The sequence below is a fragment of the Papio anubis genome, chromosome X (genome assembly GCF_008728515.1).
Source record: "Papio anubis isolate 15944 chromosome X, Panubis1.0, whole genome shotgun sequence".
In the NCBI taxonomy this organism is placed as follows: domain Eukaryota; kingdom Metazoa; phylum Chordata; class Mammalia; order Primates; family Cercopithecidae; genus Papio; species Papio anubis.
This window is the reverse complement of record NC_044996.1, coordinates 64212970-64230686: the sequence shown is the minus strand read 5'-3', so window position 1 is coordinate 64230686 and position 17717 is coordinate 64212970.

Here is a 17717-nt window from a genome sequence, read left to right as displayed (position 1 = left end):
TGAGAATAAATAATCTTTCACTTAAATATTATACAATAAAACAGGTATGGGCTGGGCACAGTGGCTCACATCTGTAATCCCAGCACTTTTGGAGGCTGAGGCAGGCAGACTGCCTGAGCTCAGAAGTTTGCGACTAGTCTGGGCAACACAGTGAAACCCCGTCTCTACTAAAATACAACAAATTAGCAAGGCGTGGTAGCATGCGCCTGTAGTCCCGGCTAGTTGGGAGGCTGAGGCAGGAGAATTGCTTGAACCTGGGAGGTGGAGGTTGAAGTGAGCCGAGATTGCGCCAGTGCACTCCAGCCTGGGTGACAGAGCAAGACTGTCAAAAACAAGCAAACAAACAAACAAACAAATAAAAAACAGGAACGAAGTAAGAACAAGCACACAGTAATATCTGTATTTTGTTCCAGCTATTTAAAAGAGCATCATTACGCATTTCCAAGACTGGTTTCTGGATACATTACTGACAACTTATTAGATAACTTTCACCACTAAAATCTTCAGGCCAGTAGAACACTTGTACATATTTTTTTTCAAGTATGCACATGATTGCCCATCAGTGAAAAATGGCTTGGGATCAAAAATCACTAGAAAGTCTCAGTTTTTATTAACACTTAATCTAAGTAAATGTTACTTAATTTTAATAATGGTAAACACAACTAAAGTAGTTTGAGAAAAATCTCAATATCATTTCCTCAAGGACAAAGCCAATCTTTTCTGAACACTAAACTTTTATATCCATATCACAGCTTTTTTCTTTGATTGAAGTAAGAGGAAACCAACTCAAAATATTGATTTAAATGAACTATCTTGGAAATAAACACTATTTAAACATTTCTAATCTCATCTACTTTTTCAAATAACAAAATATAAAAATGTGGCCGAGCGGTGGCTCAAGCCTGTAATCCCAGCACTGGGAGGCGAGACGGGGATCACGAGATCGGGAGATCGAGACCACCCTGGCTGACAGGGCTTGTCTACTAAAAATACAAAAAACTAGCCGGGCGAGGTGGCGGGGCGCCCACCAGTCAGCTACTTAGGAGGCTGAGGCAGGAGAATAGAAGCGTGAACCGAGAGGCCGGAGCTTGCAGTGAGCGAGATCCGACCACTGCACTCAGCCTGAGGCGACAGGCGGGAACTCCGTCTGGAAAAAAAAAATATATATATATATATATATATATATATAATGTATTATTTCTGATCAGAACATATAAAAATAAGTCTTTTATTTTTTTGGTTTTTTGGCCAGTAAGTATATAGCTCTTGTAGCTCTCTGGATCATCAGAGGTAAGTAAAAGCAACCAAATTTTAAAGGGCAGGCATGTTCTATCAATTTTTGCAGGTTTTAAAAATGTAGCTTAGGAATATAAGATGAATTGAACAAATGATGTCTTGTTAGAAATGCATAGAAATCAAAATGACTATTCATGGAATCAAACAAAGGCCTTGCATTGGAAATTAAAAATACATAAATCATCCTATCAAGTAAAGCCCAAAGGAGAACAAACAGCAAATAAATAGAAAAATAAGAAACAAAAACAGGAAATAAACAGAAAAGCAACCCCCAAATATTCTCCTATTTAGTTTGTCTTGGAGGTTACAGTGATACCCAAAGAGAGAACCAAAAAAAAAAAAAAAAAAAAATCATGTGGTAAATATTTTAGTCCCAATACACAATTTAACATCTTTAAGTTCACCACTACTACTACACAATTTGTGCAATTAAGAAATTCACTTTAGGTACATGACCAGTAAGTACCCTAGTAGTCATACCATCTATGTAGAATATCAAAGACAGTGTGAAGCGATACAAAAATGTACGTGAAATTTGGCTCCATGCTAAACCCGGCTTCATGCTTAGCTATATTTTCAGAAATTGCGAAACTGCCAATATATTTTTTACATTATTGATTATTTTGCCTTCATCAAGACTAAGGGAATTAACTATGAGCAATGTTAATTAGTCAAATTTCTCAACTTTTCTATTAGGTTTAAAAAATATTTTGTTATCTAAACTTTTTCAGTTTCCTATTTTCTCCGTATGTACCTGAAAACAGACACACAGAGAAACAGGAAAAAACTACATATGATTTACACAGACCATCTATAATATCCTTAGACTTTGTTTTGTCCTAGATTTATTTTTAATAAACAGTCATTTTACTTTAGGACAAAAATTCACCATACGAGATCTTTTCTCGTATAAATTATTCTCTTCTTTATAATCCTCCTTACCAAAAATACACCTTCATGTTCGTAACTTTCTTCAAATCTATCTCACTTACTTACTGGGTCGTTACTACCATATTTCATAAATAACACTTTTAAGTTCATAATTTGAATTAACTTTTTGATAACTTCTGAATTAGACAAAAGCTTTCTTTTTCTCACTAAAAATACATCTTTTGGTATATTTTATACAGACTTACATGTTAACTATAATTTTTATCCTTAGTAACCTTAAATTTTATTGAAATCCTGGGAAGCGGGAAATACTGAACTATCCAGAAGGTTTTAACCAGGTGCCATAGCTGAGAAGATGGGATTATCAGTCTCAAATCCGTCTCCCTGACCAACTAAAACCAGTGCTTTATAGATCATGGAAGAAATGTTGCAATGTTTAAGAAAACAGGAATTAGGGAGCGGCAAGGAAGCAATCATAATGAATGAGGGGTCTGGCATTTCATAGTTTGGATGTGGTGATCTGATAAGCTTCAGTTCTTTGATACTTTCTTTTCTTTTCTTTTCTTTTTTTTTTTTCTTCAGAGGCCTGGGGATCCTTTCCTGAAGAAGGAACTCAGATAAAACAGTTCTGGCTGGGCGAGGTGGCTCACGCCTGTAGTCCCAGCACTTTGGGAGGCCGAGGCAGGCGAATCACAAGGTCAGGAGATCGAGACCATCCTGGCTAACACGGTGAAACCTCGTCTCTACTAAAAATAGAAAAAAATTAGCTGGGCGAGGTGGCGGGCGCCTGTAGTCCCAGCTACTCGGAAGGCTGAGGCAGGAGAATGCCGTGAACCCAGGAGTGGGAACTTGCAGTGAGGCGAGATTGCGCCTCTGCACTCCAGTCTGGGCAACAGAGCGAGACTCCGTCTCAAAAAAACAAAACAAAACAAAAACAGCTTTAAGATCCGACGAGTTAATTTATATGTTCATAAAACAAACAAACAAACAAAAAACACCTATCTATTGTACTATTGGGTCAGTTTCACTTATTCTGATGGCCTCTGAAGTTTGAATAAACACCTGACATGAAAGGATGAGGTACAGAGTCACAAATCAGGTCCCTTACCACTCATTGTACATTTGCAAGCATATACGAGATCTTAAAACTAATGTTGCATATCATACAGATCATAAAGAGAAAAATTAAATATCAGAAATTACGTGAACTTAATGGTCCAAATTATCATTTAATGTTTAGTATTTTATATAAATTATTTTGAGAATTACTACTATGGTAAGTAGGCAATAAAGAGTGTTCTCCTTCATGGTAGAGAAGGTTTATAAGAAATATGTTCCCCCAAATTATCAAGCTATGTCCCCTTCGCACTTCTATCAAAAACAGCACAATGATGTACCCCAGCTAAAACTGCTCAGAAGTAAAATGAACAAACAAAACACGTGCTCGAACTCTGTTAACTTTACTTGTGTCAGCTCCAATTTAAGAGCTACTTAAATTGTAAATAAGAAAAATAACTGTATCTAAGCATTCTTCTTCATAATATAGATTACAATTTTTTGTAACTAAACTTTAAAAACTTTTATCCAACTTTTTATTCCTGCAGGATTAGAAATCTAGAGCATGTTTGAGATTAAAATATCTAATTTAAGTATATATTAGATATTGTATATAATAAATTTTATGTTTCTCTTCTTTGTAAGAAAGTTTATAAGGTATTCTGAAATACGTGGCTAACAGTTCATTATTCATATATTTACTTTAAATAAAATAGAAATGCCTCAACCTAAAATTTCTAGAAATGATTATCATTTACTTTTAATAAGCTGAGTCCAGTCATTAGAACATATGAATTTCTTAGACCTAAGAAGCTATTTAATAGATGGTTTACATGTGCATCCAGGTTTGCGTCCTAAAAATCCTATACCATTCAATGTGAAAATTGATGCATATTATAAAGTGTTGTCAGTCTATCATTAGATATTTAGTATATTCAAAAATTGTGGAATCTAGAACAAGGAACAATATTTCTTTATGTTTCAGCTTTTGTGGTACATTAATACTGTCTATCTTTAATATTATAAGTAACGAAATATAAATCCAATGGGGAATAAATAACGGACAATAATAACATTAGGAAAACCTAACTACATTTCTATCAAAACTGTTCAACAGTAATTACACTGACATCCTTATATATTTGTGTAACAATTAGGTTAATGTGTATAAAAGGCATGCCATTAATAAAGATATAATTAGACTTGAAATTCTACTTCACAGAGTTTAAATTCAGTCTTATTAAAAGCTTAAAATCAAGAGATAAATATTGGCTTCTATAACATTTGCATTCATAAAATGAAGTACTATTATCAGTTCCATGTTCTCAGTAAGTGTATCAGTATTTTTGTTTGTTGGAAGGGTAAAAGCTACCAAGATTATAGCTTGTCAAAATTGTAAATAAATATTCATGAATCTACAGTGTACCCTGTGACTAAATTTAAATTAATGATTCAATTAACTCTAGATTTAAGATGTTATTGGTTAATATACACATACAAATATTTTTATTTGTTCGTTTCTTTTTTTTTTTTTTTTTTAATTTACTGTAAGTTGTAGGGTACATATTGCATAACATTACGGTTTATTTTTATATGTATACTTGTGCCCATTTGGTGTGCTGCACCATCAACTCGTCATTTACATCAGGTATCACTCCCAATGCAAACCCTCCCCTCCATTATAGGCCCGATTATTGTTTGAGTGTTCCCCTTCGAGTCCAAGTGATCTCATTGTTCAGTTCCCACCTATGGTGAGAACATCACGATTGTTTAGTTTTTCTGTTCTTGTGATAGTTTGCTAAGAATGATGGATTCAGCTGCATCATGTCCTACAAAGGACCTAGCTTCATCCTTTTTATGGCTGCATAATTATTCCATGGTGTATATGTGCCACATTTTCTTAATCAATCTGTCATTTGATGGACATTTGGGTTGATTCAAGTCTTTGCTATTGAATAGTGCTGCAATAAACATACGTGTGCATGTGTCTTTATAAGCGCGTTTTGCAAATCCCTTTGGGTATATACCCAGTAATGGGATGAAAGCTGGGTCATATGGTACATCTAGTTCTAGATCCTTGAGGAATCGCCATACTGTTTTCCATAATGGTTGAACTAGTTTACAATCCACCAACAGTGTAAAGTGTTCCTATTTCTCCACATCCTCTCCAGCACCTGTTGTGTTTTCCTGACTTTTTAATGATCGCCATTCTAACTGGTGTGAGATGGTATCTCATTGTGGTTTTGATTTGCATTTCTCTCTGATGGCCAGTGATGATGAGAGCATTTTTTCATGTGTTTGTTGGCTGTATGAATGTCTTCTTTGAGAAATGTCTATTCATATCCTTTGCCCACTTTTGATGGGGTTGTTTGTTTTTCTTGTAAATTTGTTTGAGTTCTTTGTAGGTTCTGGATAGCCCTTTTGTCAGATGGGTAGATTGCCAAAGGTACTGCTCCCATTCACCAGCAGGTTGCCTGTTCACTCTGATGGTAGTTTCTTTTGCTGTGCAAGCTCTTTAGTTAATGAGATCCATTTTGTCGAATTTTGGCTTTGCTGCCGTTGCTTTTGGTGTTTTAGACATGATCTTTGCCCATGCCTATGTGTGGTACTACCTAGGTTTTCCTCTAGGATTTTTATGGTATTAGGTCTAACATTTAAGTCTCTAATCCATCTTGAATTAATTTTCGTATAAGGAGTAGGAAAGGATCCAGTTTCAGCTTTCTACTTATGGCTAGCCAATTTCCCAGCACCATTTATTAAATAGAATCTTTCCCCATTTCTTGTTCTCTCAGGTTTGTCAAAGATCAGATGGCTGTAGATGTGTGGTATTTATTTCTACAGGGACTCTGTTCATTCCCATTGGTCTATATCTCATTTTGGTACCAGTATGCCATGCTGTTTTAGTTACTGTAGCCTTGTGAGTATAGTTTGAAGTCAGGTAGCGTGATGCTCAGCTTTGTTCTTTTGACTTAGGATTGTCTTGGAGATGCGGGCTCTTTTTGGTTCCATATGAACTTTAAAGCGGTTTTCAATTCTGTGAAGAAATCATTGGTAACTTGATGGGATGGCATTGAATCTATAAATTACCTTGGGCAGTATGGCCATTTTTTCACGATATTGATTCTTCTATCCATGAGCATGGTATGTTCTTCCATTTGTTTGTGTCCTCTTTTATTTCACTTTAGGCAGTGGTTTGTAGTTCTCCTTGAAGAGGTCCTTTACATCCTTAAGGATTGGATTCCCTAGGTATTTTATTCTCTTTGAAGCAGTGTGAATGGAAGTTCATTCATGATTTGGCTCTCTGTTTGTCTGTTACTGAATTGTATAAAGTGCTTGTGATTTTGCACATTAATTTTGTATCCTGAGACTTTGCTGAAATTAGCGTATCAGCAAGGAATTTTAGGCCGAGACAATGGGGTTTTCTAAATATAAATCATGTCATCTGCAAACGGGGACAATTTGATTTCTTCTTTTCCTAACTGAATACCCTTGATTTCTTTCTCTTGCCTGATTGCCTAGCCAGAACTTCCAACACTATGTTGAATAGAATTGGTGAGAGGGCATCCCTGTCTTGTACCCATTTTCAAAGGGAATTTTCCAGTTTTTTGCCCATTCAGTATATTGGCTGTGGGTTTGTCATAAATAGCTCTTATTATTTTGGGTATGTTCCATCAATACCGAATTTATTGAGCGTTTTAGCATGAAGGGCTGTTGAATTTTGTCAAAAGCCTTTTCTGCATCTATTGAAAATAATCATGTGGTTCTTGTCTTTGGTTCTGTTTATATGCTGGATTATGTTTATTGATTTGCGAATGTTGAACCAGCCTTGCATCAGGGATGAAGCCCACTTGGTCATGGTGGATATAAGCTTTTTGATGTGTTGCGCTGAATCGGTTTGCCAGTATTTTATTGAGGATTTTGCATCGATGTTCATCAAGGATATTGGTCTAAAATTCTCTTTTCTGTTAATATCTCTGCCAGGCTTTGGTATCGGGATGATGTTGGCCTTCATGGAAATGGTTAGGGAGGATTCCCTCTTTTTTCTATTGATTGGAATGGACTTGAAGGAATGGTACCAACTCCTTATACCTCTGGTAGGGAATTCAGCTGTGAATCCATCTGGTCCTGGACTTTTTTTGGTTGGTAGGCTATTAATTGTTGCCTCGAATTTCAGAGCCTGCTATTGGTCTATTCAGGGATTCAACTTCTTCCTGGTTTAGTCTTGGAAGAGTGTAGGGTGTCAGGAAATTATCATTTCTTCTAGATTTTCCAGTTTATTTGCGTAGGGTGTTTATAGTATTCTCTGATGGTAGTTTGTATTTCTGTGGGAATTAGAGTGGTGATATCCCTTTATCATTTTAATTGCGTCGATTTGATTCTTCTCTCTTTTCTTCTTTATTAGTCTTGCCTTCTAGTGGTCTGTCGAATTTTGTTGATCTTTCAAAAAACCAACTCCTGGATTCATTGATTTTTTGGAGGTTGTTTGTATCTCTATCTCTTCAGTTCTGCTCTGATCTTAGTTATTTCCTTCTGCTAGCTTTCGAATGTGTTTGTCTTCTCTAGTTCTTTTAATTGCGATGTTGAGAGTGTCAATTTTAGATCTTTCCCTGCTTTCTCTTGTTGAACACCCTCTGCACTGCTTTAAATGTGTCCCAGAGTTACCAGTATGTTATCTTTGTTCTCATTGGTTTCAAAGAACATCTTTATTTCTGCCTTCATTTCGTTATGTACCCAGTAGTATTCAGGGCAGGTTGTTCAGTTTTCCATGTAGTTAGGTTTTTGATTGAGTTTCTTAGTCTGAGTTCTAGTTTGATTGCACTGTGGTCTGAGACAGTTTGTTATAATTTCTGTTCTTGTACATTTGCTGAGGTGCTTTACTTCCAATTCGTGGTCAATTTTGGAATAAAGATGCGATGTGATTCTTCGAGAAGAATGTGTCTCTGTTGATTTGGGGTGGAGAGTTCTATAGATGTCTATTAGGTCTGCTTTGCTGCAGAGATGAGTTCAATTCCTGGATATCATGGTAGCTTTCTGTCTCGTTGATCTGTCTAATGTTGACAGTGGGTGTTAGAAGTCTCCCATTATTATTGTATGGAGTCTAAGTCTCTTTGTAGTCTCTAAGGACTTGCTTTATGAATCTAGGTATATGTATTGGGTGCATATATATTTAGGATGTAGTTAAGCTCTTCCTGTTGAATTGATCCTTGACCATTATGTAATGGCCTTCTTGTCTCTTTTGATCTTTGATGGTTTAAAGTCTGTTTTATCAGAGACTAGTATTGCAACCCCTCTTTTTTTTTGTTCTCCATTTTGCTTGGTAAAATCTTCCTCCATCCCTTATTTTGAGCCCTATGTATGTCTCTGTGTGTGAGATGGGTCTCCTGAATACAGCAGACTGATGGGTCTTGACTCTTTATCAGTTTGCCAGTCTGTGTCTCTTAATTGGAGCATTTAGTCCATTTACATTTAAGGTTAAGATTATTGTAGTGTGAACTTGATCCTGCCATTATATTATTAACTGGTTATTTTGCTCATTAGTTAGTTTCTTCCTAGCCTCGATGGTCTTTACATTTTGGCATGTTTTGAGATGGCTGGTACCAGTTGTTCCTTTCCATGTTTAGTACTTCCTTCAGGGTCTCTTGTGAGCAGACTAGTGGTGACAAAATCTCTAAGCATTTGCTTATCTGTAAGGATTTTTATTTCTCCTTCACTTATGGAAACTTAGTTTGGCTGGATATGAAATTCTGGGTTTAAAATTCTTTTTCTTTAGAATGTTGAATATTGGCCCCACTCTCTCTTCTGGCTTGGAGAGTTTCTGCGAGAGAGATCTGCTGGTGAGTCTGATGGGCTTCCTTTGTGGGTAACCCGACCTTCTCTACAGCTGCCCTTAGATTTTTTTCCTTCATTTCAACTTTGGTGAATCTGACAATTATGTGTCTTGGAGTTGCTCTTCTCGAGGTATCTTTGTGGCGTTCTCTGTATTTCCTGGATTTGAATGTTGGCCTGCCCTGCAGGTTGGGGAAGTTCTCCTGGATGATATCCTGAGAAGAGTGTTTTCCAACTTGGTCCCATTTTTCCCCACCACTTTCAGGCACTTTAATCAGACCTTGATTTGGTCTTTTACATAATCAGCATACTTCTTGCAGGCTTTGTTCATTTCTTTTCTTCTTTTTCTTTGGTTTCTCTTCGCTTCATTTCATTCATTTGATCCTCGTCGCTGATACTCTTTCTTCCAGTTGATGCGAATTAGGTTACTGAAGCTTGTGCATTTGTCACGTATTTCGTGTCATGGTTTTCATCTTTCATTTCGTTTAGGACCTTCTCATTAATTACTCTAGCCATCAATTCTTCCACTTTTTTCCATTTTTTAGTTTCTTTCTTCAGATGCGTAATTCCTCCTTGGCTCTGAGAAATTTGATGGACTGAAGCCTTCTTCTCTCATCTCGTCAAAGTCATTCTCCGTCCAGCTTTGATCCGTTGCTGGCGATGAGCTGCAGCTCCTTTGCGGGGGTAAGCTCTTGTTTTTTGAATTTCCAGCTTTTTTCTGCCTGCTTTTCCCCATCTTTGTGGTTTATCTGCCTCTTGTCTTTGATGGTGATGTACTGATGGGGTTTTGGTATCGCAGAGTGTCCTTCCTGTTTGATAGTTTTCCTTCTAACAGTCAGGATGACCCTCAGCTGTAAGTCTGTTGGGGTAGCGAGGTCCACTCCAGACCCTGTTTGCCTGGGTATCAGCAGCAGAGACTCAGTTGAAAATGCCGAAATCACCAGTCTTCTGTGTCGCTGGCGCTGGGAGTTGAAGACTGCAGCTGCTCCTATTCGGCCATCTTGCTCCGCCCCCTATTTGTTCGTTTCTGCAGTGATACATACATCAGCTGAATGATGTGTGCTGAGACTTAAGATGATAGCTATGTAATTAGGAGTTTCGTGCTATATATATCAAACATTCCAGAAAAAGATGGTAGCACTGATTATGCTTTAACAAACTTGAAGATACTCAATGTTCTGTTCTAGCCTTTTTATAGAAGACAATTTGCAATACATATGTAAAGAAATTTTATTAAGTAGTACAAAAATGGATTCTGAAAACAGAGTATTTTTATTATATAAGTTAAGCTTCAAAATACAAACATCAAAACAGACTACAACTTTTAAAATAATATTTAAAGTAACCTTTGACTTTTTCCCAAGATTTGCGAATCAATGAATTTTTCTATTTGCATTTATGTTGTAATATCTACCTATAGACAATCTCAAAAGACTTCAACTTTACTCAGTGAAATCACTGAAGTGGAGCCACCTATGGTTTGTAACAATATAAGCTTTTTTTCTTGAGGAACGATGGGGAAATGGGTACTCATTTCTGAATTACAAAGTAGATATTGAAGTAAGTAGAGACTAATATGTACTTTGTAGGAAATTTGCACACAAGAAAATTACTTGATTATTTTTCTAAATTTGAATATTGTGTTGAGTGCATATGTAAACACGACATAAGCAGCACAGACAGGTGTTGTGCAAATAAAAACTCTACTTTGAACAAAGCATGAGCTTTTTCATTTCTGAAATATTTATTGTATGACTATGATCAGTCTCTTGAAAGTAAAACCCTTTTGCAACTTATCTAATTTTTGTTTTAGGGAATATTTGTTCATTTTAATGTTTTAGAGGGTTACGGTTTTTATTTGGATTAAACTGTGAAGTAAAATAGACAAACATAAATTTGAATTATTTGAATTTGTAGATCAATAAATTTAAAATGTATAAGATTGTAGATATGATTCTGTCAGATTTCTGATTTTCAAAGGAGAGTAGGTTGCAAAAATATTAATTCTAATTAGGGAGATAAACTATGAATGAATTGTATAATATAAAAAATAAAAATCAAACCGGTAATAGCAAATTAAGTAACCTCCCCCAAGCACACCTACAAAAGCTGAGATATATACCTCTGTATCTATCTATCTATCTATCTATCTATCTATCTATCTATCTATCTATCTATCTATCTATTTATCTATCTATCTATCTGTCTATCTAGTCTATTTATCAATCTATCGATCTGTCTATCTGGATGCTCAGTGTGGTGAGCCTAATGTTGTCACAATCTTCTTGGAGCTGAACCTAATGGAGGAGGGAACATCCCAACTCTTTTGCCATATGCTAATGATTACAAGTGAATCACCTGTTCTAGCTAAAACTCAAGGGGAGATAATTACACGAGGGCATGCCACCAAGGGCAGGGATCAGAGTAGACCATTTTAGAGACTCTGCCTCAGTGGCCTGGTGAACACAATTCATTTGCTTTCAGACTCAAAAGTGCTGATTTCTATGTTGAAGAGTGAATAAAAAGTACGACGCCTCCCAGAAAATTTATACTAGTTTCAGACCAATTCAATTCTTTAATTGGATTAAAGCTATCCAGGAATGCTAATGTTTGCAGTGTCTCTTAGGTCTAGTGATCTCTGGAAGCTGATAAAAGAAACAGTATATTCTATCTGTTTAGTATGAGGTAGATCACATCAGACTAAATATCAAATTGGTTTTTCAAACAACTTTGCAAGTGAAAGATCCAGCATGCAGAAAGAAATGACCAGACATATGAACATGTGAGATGCGAAGATACTGATGAAAATCAACAGAACAAATTAGATAATGGAGATAGAACCATAAGAGTTCTAAATTTTAAAATTATAAGGCACAGATTATATATATACACATATACACTATAAAATATATAATATATACACTGTATTTTATACATATATACTATTATATATGTATATGTATTATAAACTTATATATGCATACTATCTGTAAAATATAATGCACTGTATTATACACATATATACTGATATATACAAATATATGTATTATATACTAATATACATAAATGATATATATTACATGTTATATTACATACATAGATATACTGTATATATTAATACATACTTACTGTATGTATATAATGATTTATGCAGTGTATTATTCATGTAGATATACACTAGATATATATGATAAGTATATATTTGTGTATGTATATTAAAAACTCATATATACGATTATATATGTATTATATATGATATATATATATTATATGCATCCACACACACAAACACATACATATACATATGATTAATTCAAAAAATAGAAAAACTACCACTACTACTACTACTACTACTACAATGTTTCAGGATGCACAGTTAAGAAGTAAAATTATAAGCAAAAGCAAATAAATGATTGCCACAAAAGGCACCATACTGGTTATCTTTGCAGGGAAAGAAGAGGGTAGTAATTTGAAACTAGGATGAGGGAAACTTTTGGGAGCTGTCAATGTTCTAACTCTTGACACACTTGGTGGGACATTGGTGTTTACATTATAAGTAAATTATGGACATCTAAACATTTGTTCTGTGAATTATTATATGTGTATGTTATATTTCATGAGAAAGTTTTGAAAGTGAAGGATTTGATAATTGCCCTGATTTGATCATTATAATATGTATACATGCATTCGCATATCACATTGTACCCTAAAAATATGTGCAAATATTATGTGTCAAGATCATAAATTTAAATATTAAATAAATAAAAAATAAAGTGTTAAAGAAAGAAGACAGGTATAAAAATAAACATTGCTTTTTGGTTTTTAAAATGATTGAGGAGAAGGGATAAAGAGACTTATAAATATCACTTTTGACACTTAAGAATTCTCATTTGTGAGAGTTTTTGTCATGAAAGGCTATTGAATTTTATCAAATGATTTTCCTGCATCTATTAAGATAATCATGTACTTTTTCTTTATTCTGTTAATGCAATGTTTTATGTTGATGCATCTGCATATGTTGAGCAATGCTTTTATCCCAGGAATAAACTCTACTTGATCATGGAGTATGATCCTTTTAATGTGCTGCTGAATTTAGTTTGCTAGTGTTTTGTTGAGGATATTTTTATTATTATTATTATACTTTAAGTTCTGATATTTTTATAGGAGTTGATCAGGGATACCGGCCTGTAGTTGATTTCCCTAGTAATATCTTTATTTGGCTTTGACATCAGTGCAATCCTGGTCTCATGAAATGAATATGGAAGCCCTCTTTCCTTTTCAATTTTTTGAAAGAATTTGAAAAGGATTGGTGTTAATTATCCTTTAAATGTGCAGTAGAATAAATCAGTGAATCCATCTGGTCCTGGGCTTTCCTTTGTTGGGAGGTTTTTGATTACTAATTCAATAAACTTCTCTTATTGATCTGTTCACATTTTCTATTTCTTCATGATTCAGTCTTAATACATTATATGTTTTTAAGAATTTATCCATTTCTTTGACTTTACTAATTTGTTGGCAAATAAATATTCATCATACCCTTTTATAATTCTTTTCATTTCTGTGGCTTTAGTTCTAATGTCCCCTCATTCATTTATAATACTATTTATTTGCATCTTCTCTCTGTTTTTGTTTTTAATAGTTAGCCTAGTTAACAGTTTGTCAATTTTATCTGTAAAATGGGACCATATAAGATCCTGACTATCCAAAGAAATCTTTAGAAAGAACAAAGCTAAAGACACCACACTTTCTGATTTTAAAATATATTACAAAGCTACAGTGATTTAAACTGCATGATATTGGCATTTAAAAAAACCTACAATGTAGTTGAAAAAAAATAGAGAGCCCAGAAATAAACCCATGAATGCTGTATACAGTTAACTGATCTTTAACAAGTTTGTTGATAATACTGAATAAAGAAAGGATAATCTATTCTAGTAACGGTGCTGGAAATCCACATGCAAAAAGAATGAAATTGGACCCTTTTTTCACACCACACATGTGCGCGCGCGCGCACACACACACACACCCCTAACTCAAAATAGATAAAAGTTTGAAATATAAAACCTGAAAATGTAAAACTCCCGGGGACAACCTGTCATAACATTGGTCTTGACACTAATTTCTTGGATATGCAACCAAAAGCACAAGACACAAGAAGAAACAGACAAGTGAAAGTACATCCATCTAAAAACCTTCTGCACAGCAAAAGAAACAATTGACAGAATGAAAAGGCAACCTATATTTGCAAATCATATATCTGATACGTGGATAATATGTAATGTATATAAGGAGCTCTTAAAACTCAATAACAAAAATATCTTGATTAAGTAACAGATCAAAGACTTTAATAGGCACCTTGCTAAAGAAGATATACAGATGAAAAATCAGCATATAAAAAGATGCTCCACATTATATGTCATTAGGGAAATGCAAATTTATAAAAACCAATAAATACCACCACTTAACTATGAGAATGGCCAAGATCAAGAACACAGACAACACATAATATTGATGAGAATGTGGAGTAACAGAAACTCTCATTCATTGTTGTGAAAATGCAAACTAGTACAGCCACTTTTGAAGATAGTTTTGTAGAGTCTTACAAAACTAAACATAATTTTACCTTGTGATGCAACAGTCTCTCTCGTGTGCATGTTCAACTTCCAAAGGAGCTGAAAACTTAAATCCACAAAAAGTCCTGCACACAGATATTTACAGCAACTTTATTCATAATTTCCAAAACTTGGAAGCAACCAATATATCCTACAGTAGGCAAATAAATAAATAATCTGTGGTACATCCAAATAATTGAATATTATTAAGTACTAAAACAAAATGAGATATCAAGCCATGAAAAGACACAGAGGGAACTGAAATTCATATTACTAGGTGAAATAAGACAATTTAAAAAGGCTACATACTACATGATTTTAATTACATAACTTGCAAAAAACTCAAAATCATGGAGTCAATAAAAATTTTAGTAGTTGCCAGTGTTGGGGCAAGGGGAGGATGAATAGGCAGAGCACAAAGAATGTTTAAACCATTAAAAATACTCTGAATGACATTATAATGCTGTACATATACATATGTCATAATTTCGTCTAAGCCTACAGAATATACAAGACCAAGAGTGAAACCATGTAATTGATGGACTCTTGGTAATATCATGTGTCAATGTAGGCTCCTCTATTGTAAAAAATTGTACCATCCTGGTGGGGCATATTGATGATTGGGGAGGTTGTGTATGTGTGGTTACAGAAGTTGTGTAGGATATCTTTGTCCCTTCTTCTCAATGTTGTGAAATTAAAACTCTGAAAATATTGTCTTTTAAAAAAATGGGCAAAAGCTTGAATAGACATTTTTCCAAAGAAGACATTCAAATGGTGAACAGGCATACAGAAAGAAGCACGGCATCACTCATAATTAGGGAAATGAAAATCAAAATCACAATGAGATATTCTCAGGCATGTTAGAATGACTATTATAAAAGAATCAAAGGATAAAAGTTTTGGTAGGCTTGTGGATAAATTAGAACCCTTCCCTGTACACTGTTGCTGGGAACGTAAAATGGTGCAGCCACTTTGGAAAACGCTATAGAGATTCCTCAAAAAGTTAAAAGTAGAACTACATAGCCAGAGTGGTGGCGGGCGTCTGTAATCCCAGCTACTTGTGAGGCTGAGGCAGGAGAATGGCTTGAACCAGGGAGGTGGAGGTTGCAGTGAGCTGAGAGCGTGACACTGCACTCCAGCCTGAGTGACAGGAGGAAGACCCCGTCTTTAAAAAAAAAAAATAGAACTACCATATGATCCAACAAAATCATTTCTGGGTACATATCTAAAATAATCATAGTTAGAACATTTAAAAGTTATCTGTACTCCTATGTTTGTTGCAGTGGTATTTACAGCAGCCAAGGTATGGAAACAACCTTAATGTTCATCAACAGATGAACAGGTTTAAAAAATGTGGTATATACATATATTGGAATATTATTCAGTCTTAAAAAATGAGGAAATTTTGCTACATGTGACATTGTGCATAAATGCTACATGAGGACATTATGCTAACTGAAATAAACCAGATCCCTTGTGATCAACCCTCATCAACCTCTTCCCCTTCTCGTTTCTGGCAATAGTCGATCTGCTTTCTGAAACTATAGTTTTGCCTTTTCAGGAATTTCAGAAAATGAAATGCCGCATTTTAAGTATTTCATTTCTTTAGGCTTTTAAACTAATTCACATTGTTCCATGTATGAATTTTTTATACCTTTTTTCTTCTTGCTGAGTAATGTACCACTTCATGGACACGCCACAAATTAGTTATCTATTTTCTACATCATTTGCTTTTGGGTTAGTTTCGGGTTCAGGCTATTACGAATAAAGCCATAATGAGTATGTGAGCATTTCAGTATATGCCTTTTGAAGGGCATATATTAACATGTCTTTTTTTTTTTTTTTTTTTTTTTTTTTTTGAGACGGAGTCTCGCTCTTTCACCAGGCTGGAGTGCAGCGGCCATGATCTCGGCTCACTGCAACCTCCGACTCCCTGGTTCAATTGATTCTCCTGCCTCAGCCTCCCAAGTAGCTGGGATAAAAGGCATGTGCCACCACGCCCAGCTAATTTTTGTATTTTTGGTAGAGACGGGGTTTCACCATATTGACCAGGATGGTCTCCATCTCCTGACCTCGTAATCTGCCTGCCTCGGTCTCCCAAAGTGCCGGGATTACAGGCGTGAGCCACTGCACCCGACCATATTATCATTTGTATCAGGTAAATTCCTAGGAGTAAAATTTTAGGGTAATATGGTAAGTGGATGCTTAACTTAGTAAGAAACTGCCAAGTTCTGTTGAAAGGGTCTATTTCACTTTGCATTGTGAAGAGCAATATATGAGATTTCAAATTGCTCCATATCCTGTTTAATACTTAGAATTGTCAGTTGTTTTAATTAGAATCACGTGTGTGTGTGTGTGTGTGTTTGTGTGTGTGTATTATATTTTTGGTTTCATTCCCTTTTACATTATGATGAATAATGTGAGCATCTTGTTATGTGCTTATTTGCCATTCATTTCTGTTTAGCAACATGTTTAATTAAATATCTTGCCCATTTTTAAATTAGATTGTCTCATTTGCTATTACTTAGTTGTAATTGTGCTTTATATACTCTGGATACAAATATTGGATAGAAGTGTTGTGAATAAGTACTTTCAGTCTAAACACCTTGGCTTTTCATTATCTTTCTCGTCTTTTGATTTTAAATTCTTTGAAATTATGGTGATGTTTAACTTACAATTTTTTTATGTTTCGTGTTTGTTTGTGTGCATGTGTGCTTGTGTTATGGAAAAGAAATAGTTACCTATCCTAAGATAGAAAACCTTTTTTTTCTTATGTTTTCTTCCACAATTTACATAGTTTCAAGTTTTAAATTTAGGTACAGACATATCTCAAGTTATTTTTGGGAATGGTGTGATGTAAAATTTGTTTGTTTTTTTTCTATGTGGCTATCAAGTTGATGTAACACCATTTTTGAAAACATATTCTATTTCCCTTTTAAGTACCCAGACACATTTATTTAAAATTAATTAATAATATATGAGTAGTTCTATTTCTAGACTCTTTTTTTCCATTTATTTATATATTTATCCTTCTAC